Genomic DNA, 18,633 nt, shown 5'->3' on the forward strand with positions numbered 1-18,633 from the left:
GCCTCGATCGCATCGCCCCGGCGTACAGCCATCGCACTCCAGCACCCGGCCCGCTCCGTGAGGACAGCAAGCGCCCTAAGGCGTTTGCCGTCACCTAACAGAGGCCATCAGGCCATCAAAGTGGGCGCCGAAGGCCCAGCGGCTGTCGAGAATAAGCGCCAGGTACTTCACTTGAAGGACACCTCCAGCCCCTACCCTAATCGTGGCGGCCACGCCCGGCACCACCACTTTCGCTTCGCCAACGCCACACGGAGTTCTCAGGCGATCACCCATCCAAGTACTATCCGTGCTCGGCGCTGCTTAACTTTCCTGATCTGACGGGAACGAGTGCACTCGGCGCGGTAAAGGCGTTGGCTCAACTTCGAGGCTAACTTCTTGGCAACCCCCTTCCACAGACAGGCAGGGACATCACCCGAACCTGAGGCCACCAGCCAACTCCCCCTCGAAGACCCACCGTTCCGGATTCCTCCACGCGCGGAGTATCCTGGGATCGCGGCAGCTCTCCGCCCTTGAGAAAGAAACTGCCGATGACCACATCTTGAAACTGAGCGTCCATTCCCTCCGTCGTAGCAAGCGATCAAGGGCGGAGTTTATTGAACACCGCCCTGTACAGGCGGCCCCGGTTCCGGCCCCCGTGGGTCGGAATCCAAGGTGACCAGGTCCCAGGCCCGTCTCTTTGCCATCAAAATGGCCCTGTGGAGGGCGATTAAACGTGTTGTTGATTAATGACTAGACGAGTTGGATACTGTAAATTCGCACGTTCGTGGAGAGACGCGATCTCGAAGAAGCGCGCCAACGGGAGTCGTAAATTCCCGTTACGATTGACTAATCGACGCCACGAATCGTTCGATCCCTTATTTCTTGTGGGATAATAAGGGTAGTGAAATTGGCGATAACGCTACTATTAACAGGTTATTATATATTTGCACAATCCAACAACTTCGGTGTAATACAAAGTGAATGGTTGATATAAGCTGACTACGAAGGAGTACGACCTGAGACTCTGTTCGAGTTGTCGCGTACGATAATGTATTGTGTCGACTGACTGTATTCGACTTGTTGACTGAATTGAGTTGATCCTTGGTGAAGACTGACTTAAGCAGATGTTTGATCGAGACTCGAATTACGTGACTATGTAGAATAAGTAGATGACCTTTCTAATGATGTAGAAGAAGTAGAGTTGACCCTCCTGATGTCGTAGGAGAAGTAGTTGACTTGACCGATGTCGTAGGAGAAGTAAGTTACAGCGAAGATGCTATGTCGGAGGAAAGTTGGCGATGGGTGTGTCTAGCGCACGGGACCATCGGATTTGTTCATGACGTTTTTGGTCAGGGAAGTGAGGGCAGTATGCATTGCTTGTGATTAGATAAACGGAGGTTGGTGGACTAGGAAGGGTCTTAGCCGCCCTCGATAGAAAGTTGCTATTAGGAAGCATCGTACGTGAGAAACTAACTTTCCCTTGTCAAGCCGTAGTAGACAATAGCCTTTAGAAATGATTCGGAAAACAGATGTTTGTTGGGTCTAAAGGACCTTAGCTAGCAAATTACTGGGATTTATGACGGATCCTTGAGGCTATTGAAGGTACGCCGTAAGGATGAGCGGACATCTGGTGTCCGTCTGGCCCGCGGTGTATGGCCTGGTCCAGGTAGAGAATCGCCTGACGTAACAGATGCTTAGTGTAGTGAAATGTATGTAAAATTATTTGCAGTACAGAGTTAGTCGTCAGTCTCTCAGTGTTGCTCGATATGCGTATACAAGGTAATGCTTACGTTCGCTCGATACTAATTTGCTATAAGAATGCTCGATACTGATTCCTGAAGATCGTGTTCGTTTATATATACTGGTCGGGGGAGTACCGGAAAGTTTAAATTCAACTTCAGTTGACGGCTGTGCGCAGCGGTTATATTGTTTTGTCCGGAGTTTGTTTGTTATTACATTTCGTATATCATAACGGTGTTAATACTCCGAGGCAAAACAACAACATGGGTCAACCTCGATTCGAATCGTCCTATGATTCATGTGCCGCTACACCCCGTTACAAAGACACACGCGCCTCACGGTAGGCCCCGCGCAGTGGGCCCATCCACCGCCTCCTGGGGCTGGCACGCGTGTACCGGTACCAGCCACGAACGCATGCCTCTCTAAGACGTGCTATATCGCCCGACCAGCGGCAGACCTGCGTGAGGTATACACGCTTCGCAAGTGCGCGTGCACGTCCCGCCTTAGCCTGCCCGCCTCCACCTCCGCAGGAGGACCCACCTCTCAGGCAAGGACTTCCATGCCAGCCCTAGTCCCGGCAGGCCCCCCGGCCCCCGCGTCCTGGACAGGACCCCTAAAGGTCACGTTCGTCAGGATGTAGAGACGGTTCCCCGTTTCCCTTCTACCCCTTCTCCCCCTACCCCAGCGGGCTGCGTCGCCGTCAGCCCACCGGCGCGCTTAGTGGGGCGGAGGGGGCGTCACCTGAGCGAACGTCCTCGCCTTATCCCTGGAAGTCGACCTCTCTTCCTCTTTGGCACCTCGTTAGGAGCCGCACTTCTCACGAACGGCATGGACGCCACTCGTAGAGGTCGCCAATGTCGGAGCGACTTCCTTTTTGCGTCTCCTCCTCCTCACGACTATTCCAAACTCGTCCTCGACCGTCGATGGTTCAGCTGTTGACTATGGGAGGTTAACCGAGGCTGAGGCCGGCGCACGTAAGGGCACTTGAGGTTTTTAGAGGTGAAGGCGATCCTCTCCACCTCCTTCCTCTTCTGCACAATTTCCGCATAATAATCCCGCATAATTTCCAATGTCAAGACCGCCGACTTTATGTCGGCCACGCACTCCACGAGTTCACCGCCGGCCTCTTTCTTTTTTCGGGGGTCACAATCGGAGACTCCAATTCCGTTCCTAAGACCATCTCCTCCGACCCCACCTAACCTGACTCTATTGTAGGGAAATTCTCTTAACGTCGAGGAGGGTGAGATCTGGCGACATCTCCGCGGGGTCAGGAGCTCATCCCAGAACCAACTCGGATCGCTTGCCCATACGGTTCCGTCGGAGTCTTTTCCGATGACCGCAACACCACGGAGCGCACCATTCCTCACCAGGCGCAGGAACACAACTGAAGGCCTGGTGGTCCATCGCCAAAGTGCCGCGGTCACAAAAAGGGCGACGCAGCGTGACCTGCTTTACAACCCTCATTCACGCACCGTAAACGTTATTGCTGTTTGCAGTGTAGCGGCACATGATTTAAGCGTTAAACGTAAACGAATTCGAATTTTCCGGTATAATATCTGTATAATAATTTATCATTGTAAATATATTCGATGGTTTCAACAACGAGCAATCACGCCCATTAAACCTTACCGACCAACCACCTTTTACACATAAACCTCTACAGCAGTCATGTGCCATCAATTTTATTTCATTTTTTCGCTGGGTCGTCATCATGAGTTTCAGTCCGGACGCTACCACTCTTTTGCACCCCACTCCGGTCAAAGCCGGTGCAGGGTGACGGCGATTCCCAACGCGATGGTGATCTGAATGGTCTTGATAAGCATGGCGGAATAGAACAATGACTTATTTAATCGTCTTTACTTTCATCTTAATATTCCAAATAATTAAAAAATTATCTATTATGAAATATGTATCAAATATATTTTAAAACAAATATAAATTGTAACCAAATGTTACAGCTGTCTTAGTTAAAATAAATTAAACATCACCAAATTTCCATGAAAATTCATCGGATTGATCATTGAACGTTGTTGCGTCCATATATTAATATTCCTGATTCTTCTATATTATCCCTGCTATCGATGCTATAACCTGTACAAAAAATAACTAGAAATTAAAACAAATGTATAAAATAATTAAATGAAAATACAATTAAACTCAAATTTTCATACAAAAACGTACCATACAAGCTAGCAGTAACAATATCATTTAGTAAATAGACGACTGAAGAAAAGTTAAAACAAAAAATGTCAAAAAAAACCGCTTAATTTAATTATCTTAATGTTCAATGAATCGTTAAATGTACATGTATTTATTAAACGATATTAATAACGAGATAGAAACTATAGTAAAAAAGTAATGAAGAAACGGTGCCACCGAAAACACGCCACTTACAGGTTAAAATATTATAGGTTATCGGCACAAAATGAGACAACTGAACGATTACGCAACTTCCAAAGCGTTGTGAGGTTGCACGAGTCAGAGGCACAAGCAGATGCCAACGCCCATGCCGCGCTGAGTGCACTCGTTCCCGTCAACAGGCTACATCCCCCCAGAAGCTTTCCTATACCTAGACGAAAAAAACTACCTCCAGGACCAAAATAATATCCCAATAATCTATCACATAAAAAGAAAAATAGGGATCAAAACTATACTCTACGAAGAAAACTTAAATGGACAGACCGCAGACATTAGGTGGAGATACAACATGGCCCTGCCCCGGAAAGACACTAAAGACAAACACAGAAAAAATACAACAAAATATTGGTGGATACCGAATCCATAATAAAATAAGAGAGAAAACCATTAAACCGACAGAACTCAATTCTGACACCGTGTAACACAGGTGTAAACTGTAAATATTTGTAAATTTTGTAAATAAACCTATTTGACATCCCCCTCCCCCGCCCCCTCTCTCTCATCCCATCCCTCCCCAAAGTTACACAACACCCAAAAAGTAGACTACCGAAGCGTCCCGTTTTGCTACCAAGTTTTCAGGACAGAAAAAATCAACGAAAAACAAAATCATATAAAAGCTCCGCTCCCCAACGGCTTAAACCCAAAGATTAAACCCATTGTATTAAACACAAAAAATGTAAAGCGCCGACACATAATATAATATGGCTACGTCGTACCGTCGCGTATCGATACCTTTGCCTAACACATCATTACCAAAATTCATAGTTTATTGTGAATACCCAAATGTATTAAAATGTATCTTGGTGTAATAAACATTATTTGAAAAGCACTGGTTCCTGTCAGATCACGAAAATTTAGCAGCGCCGGGCACGGATAGTGCTTGGATGGGTGATAGCCTGGGAACTCCGTATGACGTTGGCAAAGCGCGCTGGGTCCGCCCCCCCCCCCGGTGGGATTCGGGCTTGAACGCTGGCGGCTCAGCGCCTCGGGGCCGCCAACAGTCCGGTAGGGGAACCGGGCTGCCTGGCATGGCGATTCCGGCAACGAGGCACGGTGTGATATGGTCACACACCGCTCCATCAGCGGTGATATTGAGTGCGGGAGGGGGGGGGGGCGGTGTGTCGCTCGCACCGGTTCCCGGGCCTCTCTCGATCGCACCCGGGACAGTCATCGTGGAGGTTTTAGTCAGTTGGAGTCCGACACTACCACATCGCTTTCCCCAGAAGCGGCCTGACGTCCGTGCGGATTTCCTCCACGTAAAGTATAAAAAAAGCACAAGTAGATACGGAAAGTTAAACGATCTACACAAAAAAAAGGTGTGCATCTGCAAGAACATTCATCTTCCACGCAGTGCTTAAATGAATCTTTCCAAATTTCAAACAAAGCATACATCACGCAATATTTATATTCTATATAATGATTAGATCGATCTTTATAAACATCGTGCAATAATTCGTAGCCCTACTAGCAGCATTTGGTATTGAAGACACATTTGTCTAACTTGCAACGACAGAAAGAAAATGAAGCTACTAACACTGTATATACAATTTCGTGTCTTGCAAAAGGGACGTACGAGTCGTTGTACTAAACAGTTTAACATTCTATTTTCGTAACACTAAACTTTTAAAAATATCGAAAAATTATAATCTCCGAGGTGCCTGAACTAAATTGCCCTTAAAAGTAGAAAGAAACTAAGGAGAAACCGCAAGCAATCAGAAAATATTCGCGATGCGAACGTACAACTTCGTGATTTCTCGAAAAAATCTATCGCCCCACGCGAAGCGTAATATCGTGGACAGATTGTCTAAGAAATATCGGGTAAGCTATAAACAATGTTAGGAGAAAGCCTAAGTGCCGAAAGGGTCGGGAAACTTCAATAGGCCAAGTGACTCATCAAAGTATCGTCGGTTCTTCAGTCGAATAGTTACGCCGAAGAAGGTGTCACGTAAAGTTGGTACTTGGGTGGTAGTAAGAAGGCTGAGTCGTAACCCAACTACTTATTCTCCTTTATAAAACTTTATTATAAATGTTCACACTTACAAAATAACACCGAACCAGAGAATAGGGGTTGTATGAGTACAGCAACTAGAAGAGGAACAAGAACTGCCCGAGCTGGGTGAAGTCTCGGTTTATATACGTTTTGGTTTTAGGATGTTGAGGGGCTAGGTGTAGGTTATGATGTAGAAAGTGTTCGAAGGTCGGGGGTCCATATCCTATCTCTGATGTGGACTGAGGTGCATCACAGCCTTGGTGTATGTTATGATGATAAGGTGGTGATGTATCCAAAAGTGTCCAAAGGTCGGGGGTCCATATCCTATCTCTGATGTGGACTAAGGTGCGTCACAGTCTTGGTGTATGCTATGATGATAAGGTGGTGATGTGTCCAAAAGTGTTCGAAAGTCGACCGTCGATGTATTATCACTGATGTAGGTTGAGATGTGATTGATGTCACAAAGGCGTACGTGATCATGATCGCAGACGATTACGGAACACGTACGTGATGGAGGTATGAAAAGGCGGCAAAGGGATGCTTAAGGGAAAAAGACGAATTAATCGGCAATCGTTAATTGAGAATCGAGTTGTGAGGAGTTAGTTAGTTGCGAGTGGGGAATTGAGTTGAAAGAGTTGAGTAGAGGGAGAGAGTTGCCGAGTTGTTATGAGTAGTAAATTATTAGTTGTGAGTTGTGAATTATCAACTTAATTGCCTTAGTTATATTACACTACTGCATTAAGTTCACGTTAAATAACCATCGTTTTCTGTTTAATCCACTGTAAATAGATCCATTTATCAATAAATTTATCATATAAAATAGAAATCATTGAAAATCCTAATTTCTAATATTTCTGAATAAATAATCCTATAGTACAGAATGAGCTCACAATAGGTATCTATCTCATGATTAATTAAAGTTAAAATACACGCATCGTACGGTATCTCACGACATCCCACGGCGTCCACGGCACCCGTAGGGAGAGGGGTATTAGTTCAGTGTAGATCACCAAAACAGTTTTGAATAATCCAAACTAGACTATATTAAAGTAGTTTTTAGCTTGATATTGTTTTTCAAATAGTAATACTCGGAAATATTAATGTATGTCATTTCCCAATAGCAATCTAATGCTATTAAAATTAATGTTACATTCATTTTCTAATATTCAGAATAATATTTTATGTATCATTATTTGGAAAACGATACCAATTAGCGCGACCCATCACGGAGAGGTAACTACACTCGGGTCCCATTTACGTAAAGAGTTTTAAGCATCGGCAGCAGAAGATGTAACATTATTTTATAGCATTATTTTATAAGTTTTATTATATAGTAATGTGTATTGAAATTTATTAATTAGAATAGGTATAGTATCATTATGATCGATGAAACCAAACCATGCAACTGACCAATTGTACCACACATGAATGGATGATGAAATCTTGTTGCCTTCGATCAAATTGCACTTACTGCCTCAATTCCATGAATACGGTTTGATCTTTGGCTTTGAGTGGACATGAAGAATTACATTCCATCCATAGACGCTCAATAGTTAGACTTTGCATTGGCACTGATTATTAAATAGATTAATTAATTAATTAAATAGATTATTAAATTAAAACTAAATAGAAATAAAATACCATTCCGAAGACTTCAATGATTTCGTTCATATTAAATGAAACAAAATAAATCAATAATTTAATCACTGCGAATTGATGGTATATAAATTCAGAGTATAATTATTTTTAATTAATGGAAGCATATTGTTATAAATTATTGATATAATTGTTAAAGGTTAATGGAGTAATTGTTTCAGATTAATAATAAATTGTTATAAATGAGTAGCGTAACTATTATAAATTATTAATTTATTTGTTGTAAATTAATAGTTTAACTGTAAGAAATTAATAGATTAAATGTTGTAAAGTAATAGTTTAAATATTATGAATTAATGGCATAAATGTGAATTACGTAAAATTTGTACGTAAATAACTGGAAATTATTAGGTTATCGCATAACGAATACTATTTTCTTTGATAAGGAAAAATCTTGTTTAAAAGACTGATTCTTGTATCTCTTGAATGGACTTATATTGTACATTGTACATACGTCCAGATATCAATAGGTTTCGTCATCTATACCGGTGGTTTTAGTAATCCCTGTCTTTCTCATGCTACATGTATATCGTCAAACGAAATCCTTTTTTTCTAAATATTTTTAAATCTAATCTTCTTATGAGATTAATCTACAATCTAATCTTCTTATGAGAGTAATCAGTATATGGCTTCTTTACGTGTACGATTGATGTAATTGAAGTTGCTTCCCACTGGGAATTCCTCATTAGATTTCTATGTATCGTTTGTAGTGAGGTCTTGGGGTTGTTTCCTTTCCAATCTTCACGAGTTCGTATAATGTATCAGCTGTGCTGCTTTTGCATTAGAATGTTGTTGTAGTCGTGCACTGTGTTTTGTGGCCTCATTTTTTATTTTATTTATTCCTAAATCTCTATGGATGTAATCATTCCCCTTGTACCTTGCTACATTTATTATTTATTATTAGTGTCTTATTTTCGAATCGTAATATATTTAGGTTTGATTTACTTGTACAACTCCATAATTGGATACCATAAATCCATATGGATTTTATCGCCGCATTGTACAGAAGTAATTCATTGTATAAAGATAATTCTGATTTCCTGTTTAGTAGCAAGTACATTGTTTTTAATGTTGCGCCTGATTCGCGCCGTGAGTAGGAGGTAAAGTGTTGATCCTAATACGCTGTCTTGTGGAACTTTTGTTTTGATTTTTTGTAGTTCAGTGTAGTCATTTTCTGTTCTCACTATAAAATAGCGATCGATTAAATATGATTCTATTAATTCGCAATAATTTTGAGGTATTTGTTGCTTTAATTTTTACAAAAGACCTTCGTTCTAAACTTTGTCGAAGGCTTGTGACATATTTAAGAATAATGCTAAACAGATCTTCATTCCTTCCAACCATTTTTCGATAATGTTTGTTATTCTGGAAAACTCAAATTGGTGTCTGGGATATAGATTCTGCTTTGTAACAATTGACGTAAGGGTTTTCAGGAGTAGCTTTTCGAAGAGTTTAGATATAATCGATGGAAGTGATATTGGGCTGTTTTTGTTTATTTCTTCTACTGCTTTCGTTGGTGATACGTATTTTATGGAATTGTTTTTCATCTTTCGTCTTTCATTTTTCTCTAATCGACTGATTGCGTTGAAAAACATTTTTTAGGCGCTCAACGAATATGTTTGCTTTTCGTTTATCACTTCTTTCAATTCTCTCATAATTGGAGTCAATTCTCCGCCTTGTCGCTTATTAAAGATACATATATATTTATGATCTTTTTAATTTCTTTATTGCTTCCCACAACGAATAATCGGTTCTCTCGTTATTTTAAGACTTTCTATGTATTGGCTTATGAACTCATTTTTTATTTTTTGCATTACCCTTCATAGTTTCAATAATAGTCTATTAAATACTGTTTTATCTTGGGGATGTCTCGATTCTTACCAACTTTTTCTTGCTCTGCAACTTTCGATGATTAATTCCTTAGCTTACCGTCTCATGGACTCCTACATTTGGTAATGCTGCCCACGTTACTTGTTGTGACTTTCAATCGCGTCATGTATCATCCGCTGTTTTATGTTTTGCATTTAGTATTATTCTGTCTTCGAGCACTTCTCCAAATCGATCCCAGTTAGTATGTTTATTTGTTAATGCCGGTTAACGAAAATTTAGAAAGCGAATAAATCAGTCACGACGCGATATACAAACAACTCCGGTTCATTCCGGTTTTATTCGCTTCTTAGCTATTACATTACTTGATAAAGAAACGCGATTTGTAAGCAAATCCTAAGGACAATCGCTAATTTTCCTTTTTCTTCTTCTTCTTTTTTTTTTATGTAAGATAGGTAACGATTAGGCTAAGGTAGGATAGGCGTGGCTCGATTTCTCGAAATAGAACGTCCACCGCGCTATCGGTGGTTATCAAACGGTGGTGATTGATGAAGCTCCGGCTTTTATAATAATTACTCGATTATCCTCGTATTAGGCCGTAATTGTTTACCGCAATTTGGACGGCTAAACATGCAGGGAAGGCTACAGTCGACTCATATTTCGAGACGAAGAGCAACACCGTGCGCTCTCTCTCTCTCTCTCTCTCTCTCTCTCTCTCTCTCTCTCTCTCTCTCTCTCTCTCGATTAAGCGTAATTGATTGTTGACGGTGAAATCAAATAGTGATTCTGCTAAAACATAGTTGAAAATTATTTTATATACGACGTTAATATTATTATGAAGTTACTTTGAATTAGTTTGGGACGAATATTCACATTTAATCTAAAAATAATATATATTTTGACAATTTACGGAAAGAAATATCTTCGAATATCAATTGCTTGTAATGTCAAGAATCGGAAACTGATTTCCTTTAGTTTTAGTTTAGAAAGTTAAGAATTATATTTCTCGGGAAAATTCCTAAAATTAATGAAGTTTTCTTTCTCATACAAAAACGATATTATTAAAATTAATATAAATACAAAATTAGTGAAGAAGAATAACGATACCCAAAGATGTGGAGTTTTTATGGAAATTTCTTATTGTTGCATGGTTCATTTCCTTTATGGAACTTAAGGGATTTACGAGATTGTTTTAAACTTCACCCTACATGCCCTTCATCCTATTTAGATATCCTTTTTCGATCAAAACTCTGACAGCTTCTTCCTACAGTACCTCAATGGAGAAAATCTCTCTCAATCACTTCATCTTATCTCTTTACTTTCCAATATTTTACATATATTCTACCTTTGATACTTCAATTCAAAGAGAAACTTTACATCGTTGCATCGAATAGGGATAGGAAAGGTAAAAAATGAATTTCAAACAATGGTGATAACAATTCGAGTAGTCAATCAAAAATATCAGTGTATCTTAAAAACTACGATGATAAAAAAAGAGAAAGAATTAAAAAATTTCTTGCCTTATAAAATCTCTGTAATTACCAGCGGAAGAGATAAGAAAAAGAACTGGAGCTTGAGGTGAAAGATCGACCGATGGCTAGGTTGGAAAACGATTTTATTTTCCGTCCCATCTAACTCGTTCTTTAATGACCCAACTGTGTGTATAAACTCTTGATAACCATTCTATCGTTGACCAAGACGTTATACACAATGTAAAAAGTACAACAAATGTTATACCACAGAGAGAATAGAAGCTCTAAAAATTCGTAATTTTGTTCTAGATCGTCTGGATGTTTTCTCGATGTTCTCTTGATAAAGTAGTAGTAGTCGAAAAACAAAAGAAAGAAAGGAAGAAAATGACAAAACCTGCGAAGCTTGGAAGAACAAAGGCTTGACGAATAGTCAGAAGTAACTAAGTGGATAAGCGGTAAGTAATTTGAGAAAGTATGATAAAACGGATAAGATTGACGGAAAGGGAAGATGATTCGTGTTATCGATAACAAAAAGGATGGAAAATAAAGAACGAAAAAAAAATTGATAAAAATTGAAGCAGGCAAGAAAAACTTGTCGAAAATTTGATTCCGCTATGGTGTCTCGTTCAATGAAGTACCTAAAATAAAGTGCAGGGAACAAATAAGTCGGGAGAAGTGAACTAAAGACTAAAAAATTTGGAAAAAATATCTAGAAAAAAGTAAATATATAATAACTCTCGTTTTGAGCACGAAATCCCTTCGTAAAAATACCAATTATTTTGTAAACAGCATTCTAAATCCTCTTATTTAATTCTCCTATCTAAAATTGAATAATCGTTAGCATAAACAATAAACGTAGAATTTCGGAGGCAAAATCACACCTTATTCGATGTACGTACTTCAAGAAACGCACTATTACGGTTAACACGTACGATTTCCCTCAAACGCTGATGATATTTAATGCACCAGTGCATTACACGCTCTCGCGCACGCAGGGAAGAAGCCACAGTCTGCCCCGGAGGTAAAATAATAAAACAATGCCTGATGTATTTCGATTATATACGTTGAAGCAGAATGGCGAAAGGAAAGTAAGAGGGTGAGATCGAGGGAGCCCCGGTAAAGATATTAGGTAGCAGGTTCGAGGAAGCACGGAAACCCCATCAGCCCGTAGCTCGTAAATTTCCCTGAAAGCTGCCGAAACTCTCCACCAGTAGGCCTACATAAGAATATACTGCAGACTAGTTGTGGCTTCAATCCACAACTATTCCTCCTCCTCTATCCTAGTTCTCCACTTCTGCCAACGTGACATGGCCTTTGCAGCAGAGTAGAAGCTTCGTGTTACTTATCGGGTCCTTCGCCTTTTTTCCATTCGTTTCTTGGGCTGATCCACGTTGACTGACGAGACTCGATCAGAGATCCTAATGTCGAGTCGGCTCGGTGAACGACTGACAACGAAAACTTCCGCTGGAGGAACTTCTCATTCTACAGACAAATCATACTCGGCCGAAGGTGCTCGACTCTCTTACTTTGCACAGTTTGATCAAATCTTTCTCGAATCTTTTTCCTTTTTTTCTTTGATTTCTTTTATCGAAAATTCAATTATATAGAACTTGCCTACTCCTTTAAAAGGAATCCTTTGTGGCTAAACTCGCCACGTGTGCTTTAAACATTGTTATTAATCAAAGCAAAGGGTGACACGTCTCGCTCCTTTTTTACTATTATGCGTATCAATAAATTCTGGATTCTAAACTGTGACGTTTCTTATTTTATTTTCTTTTTATACCACGCCCGGTATTTATAACAAAACTTTTGACAGGACTAGGTAATTTAGCATAAAATATTATGTCTTGAATTCATAAAGATCAATGAATAGAACGAACAAACTGAAAACGGTGATCATGTCGGATGTGTCCGTATATACCATGCGTGCGTGCGTTATCCATTTTATTTTCAATTTATTTAACAACATCAAATATTTATCTGACGATTGTCTTGCTTCTGACAAAAATCGGTACGTACAATCGGTCTCATAAATATTCGAACTAGTATTATGATAGTAAGATACTAGCATAACTTTGACTTTTATATTCTACATCTGAAGTAAACCCAGATAAAACAAGAACAATGTTTCGCAGCATGTTGAAGTACTACAGTATATAGATGTCAGAAAGCAAAAAACTTTTAACTTAAGACAAACCGTTGTTTACATATTAAAAGTATTCAAAAATATTCGAGTGCTTTATAAATTGACGTTAAAAAAATTAAAATGGCAACTTTTTATAAAAGTTTAATATTTTGTTCGATGTTGTCCTGTAACAAGAAAAGTTATACTCGCCTGTACAGGATAATCTTGTTCTTTAACGTTACTTTATCATTAACAAGATAGAAAATAAGATACAATGAAAAGGGAGGAAAATAATGAAACAGAAAACTCTGCGAATGTTTACAAATTCTTGAAGAAATTTACAAAGTTCCAAGGCTTTCTTTGTTCGGTATTATACAAATATTAAAAGAAAACTTATTATAAGGGGATGTTTTTAACCTATAAATCTATAATGTAATATCGTATCTTGCGGGCATGTAAATAATTACCTTGAATAAAAAATATCCCGATAAGAAGTTCACCTGAATATTAGCGAATGAGCATGCCAGCGATCATCTTGATATGTGAAAATTATTTCTCTAGGAAGCTTGATTTTAATGGACTACCCGGATCGGAAGTTTTCTTACAGCCTGCGGCTACGTTCAATAAGTCCTCTCCTGTTCGTAATTTTCCATCGATACGTCTCGTGAATACAGCGTGTTCCATAGAGCATGCTTAGATGGAAAATTGAAAGATATTTAACCTTGGACTACTAATACATTCTCTACTCATTTTTGTCTTAGCTACTGTTCAGATATGGTATCTCTTTGTTATTTATTCGGATACTTTCGGATACGTAATTTGACGGCACGGGGAGCCGAGGAGTATTTCATCGTTACTGCCAATACAGTTTCACAATAATTTCAAGAAAATCAAATTTCCTATAAAGCATGTTGTAAGAATTGTATGCGAAAAATGAATTTTATCAATAAATAACGGACTGAACGCAAAACACTCATACGAATTCAAATTTCCTGTTCGTTAATGTGAAAAGAATTTTCATTTTATAATACTACACATTTTATGAAACGGCCTATACGCGGACGAGCGTGCGACCCAAGCACACGAACAAAGACATTCAACAACCTTTTAAGAAATTCTTCAGAAAAAGTTGGCAAACCCTCGCGGATACGTAGAAAAAGGTCTGTGCACCTTATTCTTACACTTTACAATGCGAGAAAACTGCCACATGAACAATGTATGTATAGCAAAATAGAATTGTTTAGATTTTCTACTCGCGATTATTATTATACGAAGCGCATTCTCTTTATTATTTAATATCTGTCTCTCTCAAGGAAAATATTCAATTCTTCTCTTTATTATGATAGAACAACGTAGGTATGCATATATCGCATACGCGTGTCATAGGGGTAGAATTCAAGGAAAAGATAGCATAATTCTGATTATTTTTATTCGATGCAGCATCCCTCCAATCGATTCGCTTACAAGAACCAACGAATCGCCTGTTTAAGTATTCAACTTCATTAATTCGTTGATCCGTCGCGGCGTGACGCGGCAGGACATCGAAACAACAAAGGATTGCCTCAGATCAAGTCTCCGGCTTGTCCCCTTTGAAATTATTTTACAGCGAACGAGGAGTTACGAGAGGCCTTTCGAGAGGGCGAATCTAAAGTCGATATCGAGTTCCCCTTCTGTCCCCGTTGCTGAATAACATGCATTAGCCTTTCGCCAGATTAGAGAGGAACCGGAGGAGTTTGTACCGTCCAGTCAGTCTGGCTCGTAACCCCGACGAAGATAGCAAAAAGAAGAAAAGACAAAGACGACCAACAGACACGAATCCGGAAGAATGGGAATCGAAGCGAGGACAGCGAATAGATAGGATTAGCATATTATTTACTCGTGATATCCGACCAGATTTGGACACAGTCTAAACTTGAAATCTTCTTTCGAGGGTGGATACTTTTCGCGGCAGTCTCGCTTCATTAAAACTCTTGCATCTCTCGAAGAAATTCCTTGAACACGTTCGTGTCTCTGGCATCATACCCTTCCTTTTACGATGATCTACCAAGGATTTTCCTTTCGACACTGACGAAAGGCAAGGCGAAGTGACGCCTCTCCAAGATATTTGCGAGCGTCAACGTGAAGCACGTAGCAGGACAATCGACCGCGCCGGTGGGAAAAGAAAGTCACATTCATTCCGAGTCTAATTTACCGTGCAGAAATCGCGGTGAATGCCATTAGCGCCGGCAATGACCCCATGTATACCAAAGAACCTTTATGCTACGTGCCTGCCAGGTGGAAAGTACGAAGGAGCCTTTGGCTCCGAGCCCAAAGACACCTGAAATTAACGCGCTTCACGTCCTTCTTAACGAGGTAAATAGGATTACATGATGAGATGTGCCGATCGATTGTTGCGGTTCACCTCCTTTCCACCCCTACCCTCAACGTATTTGTAATAATTTATTAATTCGGCTGGAATTCATGCAAGGATAAATTCATGCGAGGATAGTTTATAGAGGTAGTTTATATAGCAATAGTTTACGGTTGGCTCAAACTTCTCTACATTAAGTATCGCGTATAGAAAGAATAGTAGTTATCGAAAAATGTATCGATCAAAGAACGTCTGCGACAATTTTGAAGGGCTCGTCGCTTTATCGTGTTTTGGAGCACCTCTGGCAAACGAGTGATCATCTGGAGAAGACACTAGTTCAACTTTCTTTCAATTGGAATCCGTGATTTCGCTCAGAGATAAAAAGGATAAATTACTTCCCTGGCGAGTGAAAAAATTCAATTAAAAATGGGGAAACTGCGGACGACAGATGGATTCAAAGGACTAAGCACACATCTGCAGGCTCCGACGACATTGAGAGTAAAACGTCGCCATCGTCGTAGTAGTCATCGATGCTCTAGGTATGTGGACTTTTGCAGAGATTTGCAAGAAATTCCTATAAATTTCCTGTCCGTACGTCCTTGACAATTCTTCTTGACTTCTCGCGGCGATGAATATTTCCTATGAGAAGCCCAATCCTCATTCTCGAATCTCGAAGAAGGAGCCAGTGATCTCGATGTGTTCGTCGATATAATTACGTCATTGCCAGCCGAGAATAGCTTTGCGAGAAAAAGAGAAAAGAGAAAGAAAAGGGACATCCGCAAATTTTACTTTTTCTCGAAAAGGGAGTAGTTTGATGGTCGAGTACCAGCTCATCGGTGCGATTCATTATCGGGATCCTTATGAATATGAAGGACCATTAATAATATCCCACAGGCATGATAACACGCTTTTGCACTAGCTACCGCGATAAAAAATGTATGTAACGCGGTGCGATATACGTCTACCGAGCTTTCCGTTACTTCTTACACGGTTCCGTAACGCGCAAAACCTACAAAGGCTTTGTTTTGCGATAAATGGGAACTTTCTGTATAAAGAACTGCTATTACTAATATTGGTTGAAGATAATTTCAGTTGCTTGGTTTGGATTACTATAGCCAACGGTTTCGCGAAATCTTTTGAATACCTGCTCTTAGAATGTTAATTATTCTCAAATTTTCAATCTGTCGGATATTTCCCTCGGTATTGGAGAAATATATGATAGCATAAAAACCCTTAATACCAATTCTAGTTCTGGATATAACGGCATTCAAAAAAAGCGGAGGCTTTTTTAAATTCTGCGCATTTATCATGTCCAGGAAATTTCTGTTTTTCGGCACTTTTTTGGTATCCTGAAAACTTTGTATAATTAATACCGATCCTAGAAATCAATGATTTACCTCCTGTTACAAGTTATAGACCAATTTGCATTCAGAACGTTAAGCCTAAAATATTCGAAGATTTCATTATTTGTAAGTTATCTTTCTTTTGCAAAAATATTATTATCAATCAGTAACATGAGTTCTTTTACGGATGTTTCGCTGCAACTCATTTGGTTAATATTATCACCATATTTCGGTTTCCATAGAAAACGATATGCAGGTTGACGTAATTTACATTGCCTTTCATAAAACAATCGAAATTGTTAATCGCTCGATACAATTATTATCTCTAAACTTATTTCTAAATTTCAAACATTTGGTATCAACGGTAATCTACTAGCATGGCTTGCTGGATGTATTAGGAACAGAGTGTGAATAGTTAAATTTGATAACTCTTACTCAACATTCATTAATGTTAAGTCTTGAGTCCCTCGGGGGTCTCATCTCGGACCCTTACTTTTTAATCTAGGTTTTCCTACTTTGTAAATATTTGTTATTCACTGATGATTTAAAAATCTTTCATTCTATCTTCAGTCCCACGTCTACTCCCTTAATTTACAATAACTTATCTAAATTACAGGACGGGGTGTTTATTGAACAAATTATGCTTTAATATAACTAAATATAAAGTCGTAAGGTTTGTTGTACGTTAAAGAAAGTTATTTATATCTGTTCTCAAAACAATACAATTTTATGCTCTCCTGACTTGATCCAGATTCTTGGTATTGTCTTCCCCACAGACTTAAATTTTATCGAATACTATAAAAATATTATCTCTCGTACCTTTAGGTCTTGAGGATTTATTTAAAGAACCTCTAAATTTTTTCCGGGTATGGGCACTCTTAGACTATTGTATTGTTCCTTAGTTAGACCGATTCTGGAATACGGTTTCATAATCTGGCCTCTCTATTATAAAACTCCCTACTATAATTTTATTCACCTTAGTGCTAGATTTAATAAATCCTACCTATCCCTCGCCACGAACATGTCATAATTACGAACACTTAATATCAAGTATTAACTTTACAACTTTTAAGAATAGGAGAAAAGTATTAGACGTCTTATTTGTTTATAAAACACTCAATGATTTAATTACCTGCCCTAACATTATACAAAAATTGTAACTTCATTCCGCCTAAACACTTGCGTCATTCTGAATTATTACGGGTCGATTATTATCGTACATTGTATGGTTATTTCAACTGTATTAATAGAATGATTAATTATACATATATGCTAATAACACATCTTCTGATCTTTTCTATCAGCCGCCTCACATACGTAAATATTTGTAAATATTTTCAACCTCATATCTCACCTTTATTTTTGTCTGTCCCCGCGTCTCTGTGTTATTTTTCCTTTTATACTACTTTGCATTTCATACCTGTATAACCTTCTTTTCTCTTTCATAATGAGTTTTTCCGTCAAATAAATAAATAAATAAATAATCTTCGTTCTCTTGCAAATTCAAATGTTTAAAAGCGTTTCAAGCACGAATAATATTTTATTGTTATCGACAGATATTTTATTAATTGTATTACCGCACGTAACGAAAAATTGTATTTTGAATTGGCACTCGATTTTGTTCAGACATCGTCGATAATTAACACATAATTAATTAAACGGTTAAATCTGAAATGCAGAATCTGGGTCGAGAAATAAAATCACTCAATATATGATTAAAATACATCGCAACA

General features: G+C 39.1%; 1 pseudogene; it reads right to left on the minus strand.

Annotated features, from left to right (window-relative positions):
• Nucleotides 1–236: 236 nt before the first annotated feature.
• LOC117208540 lies at nt 237–355 on the minus strand (annotated as a pseudogene).
• Between the last annotated feature and the right edge of the window lie 18,278 nt (nt 356–18,633).

This window comes from Bombus bifarius, unplaced genomic scaffold (assembly GCF_011952205.1).
Source record: "Bombus bifarius isolate JDL3187 unplaced genomic scaffold, Bbif_JDL3187 scf7180000008138, whole genome shotgun sequence".
NCBI classification, from domain to species: domain Eukaryota; kingdom Metazoa; phylum Arthropoda; class Insecta; order Hymenoptera; family Apidae; genus Bombus; species Bombus bifarius.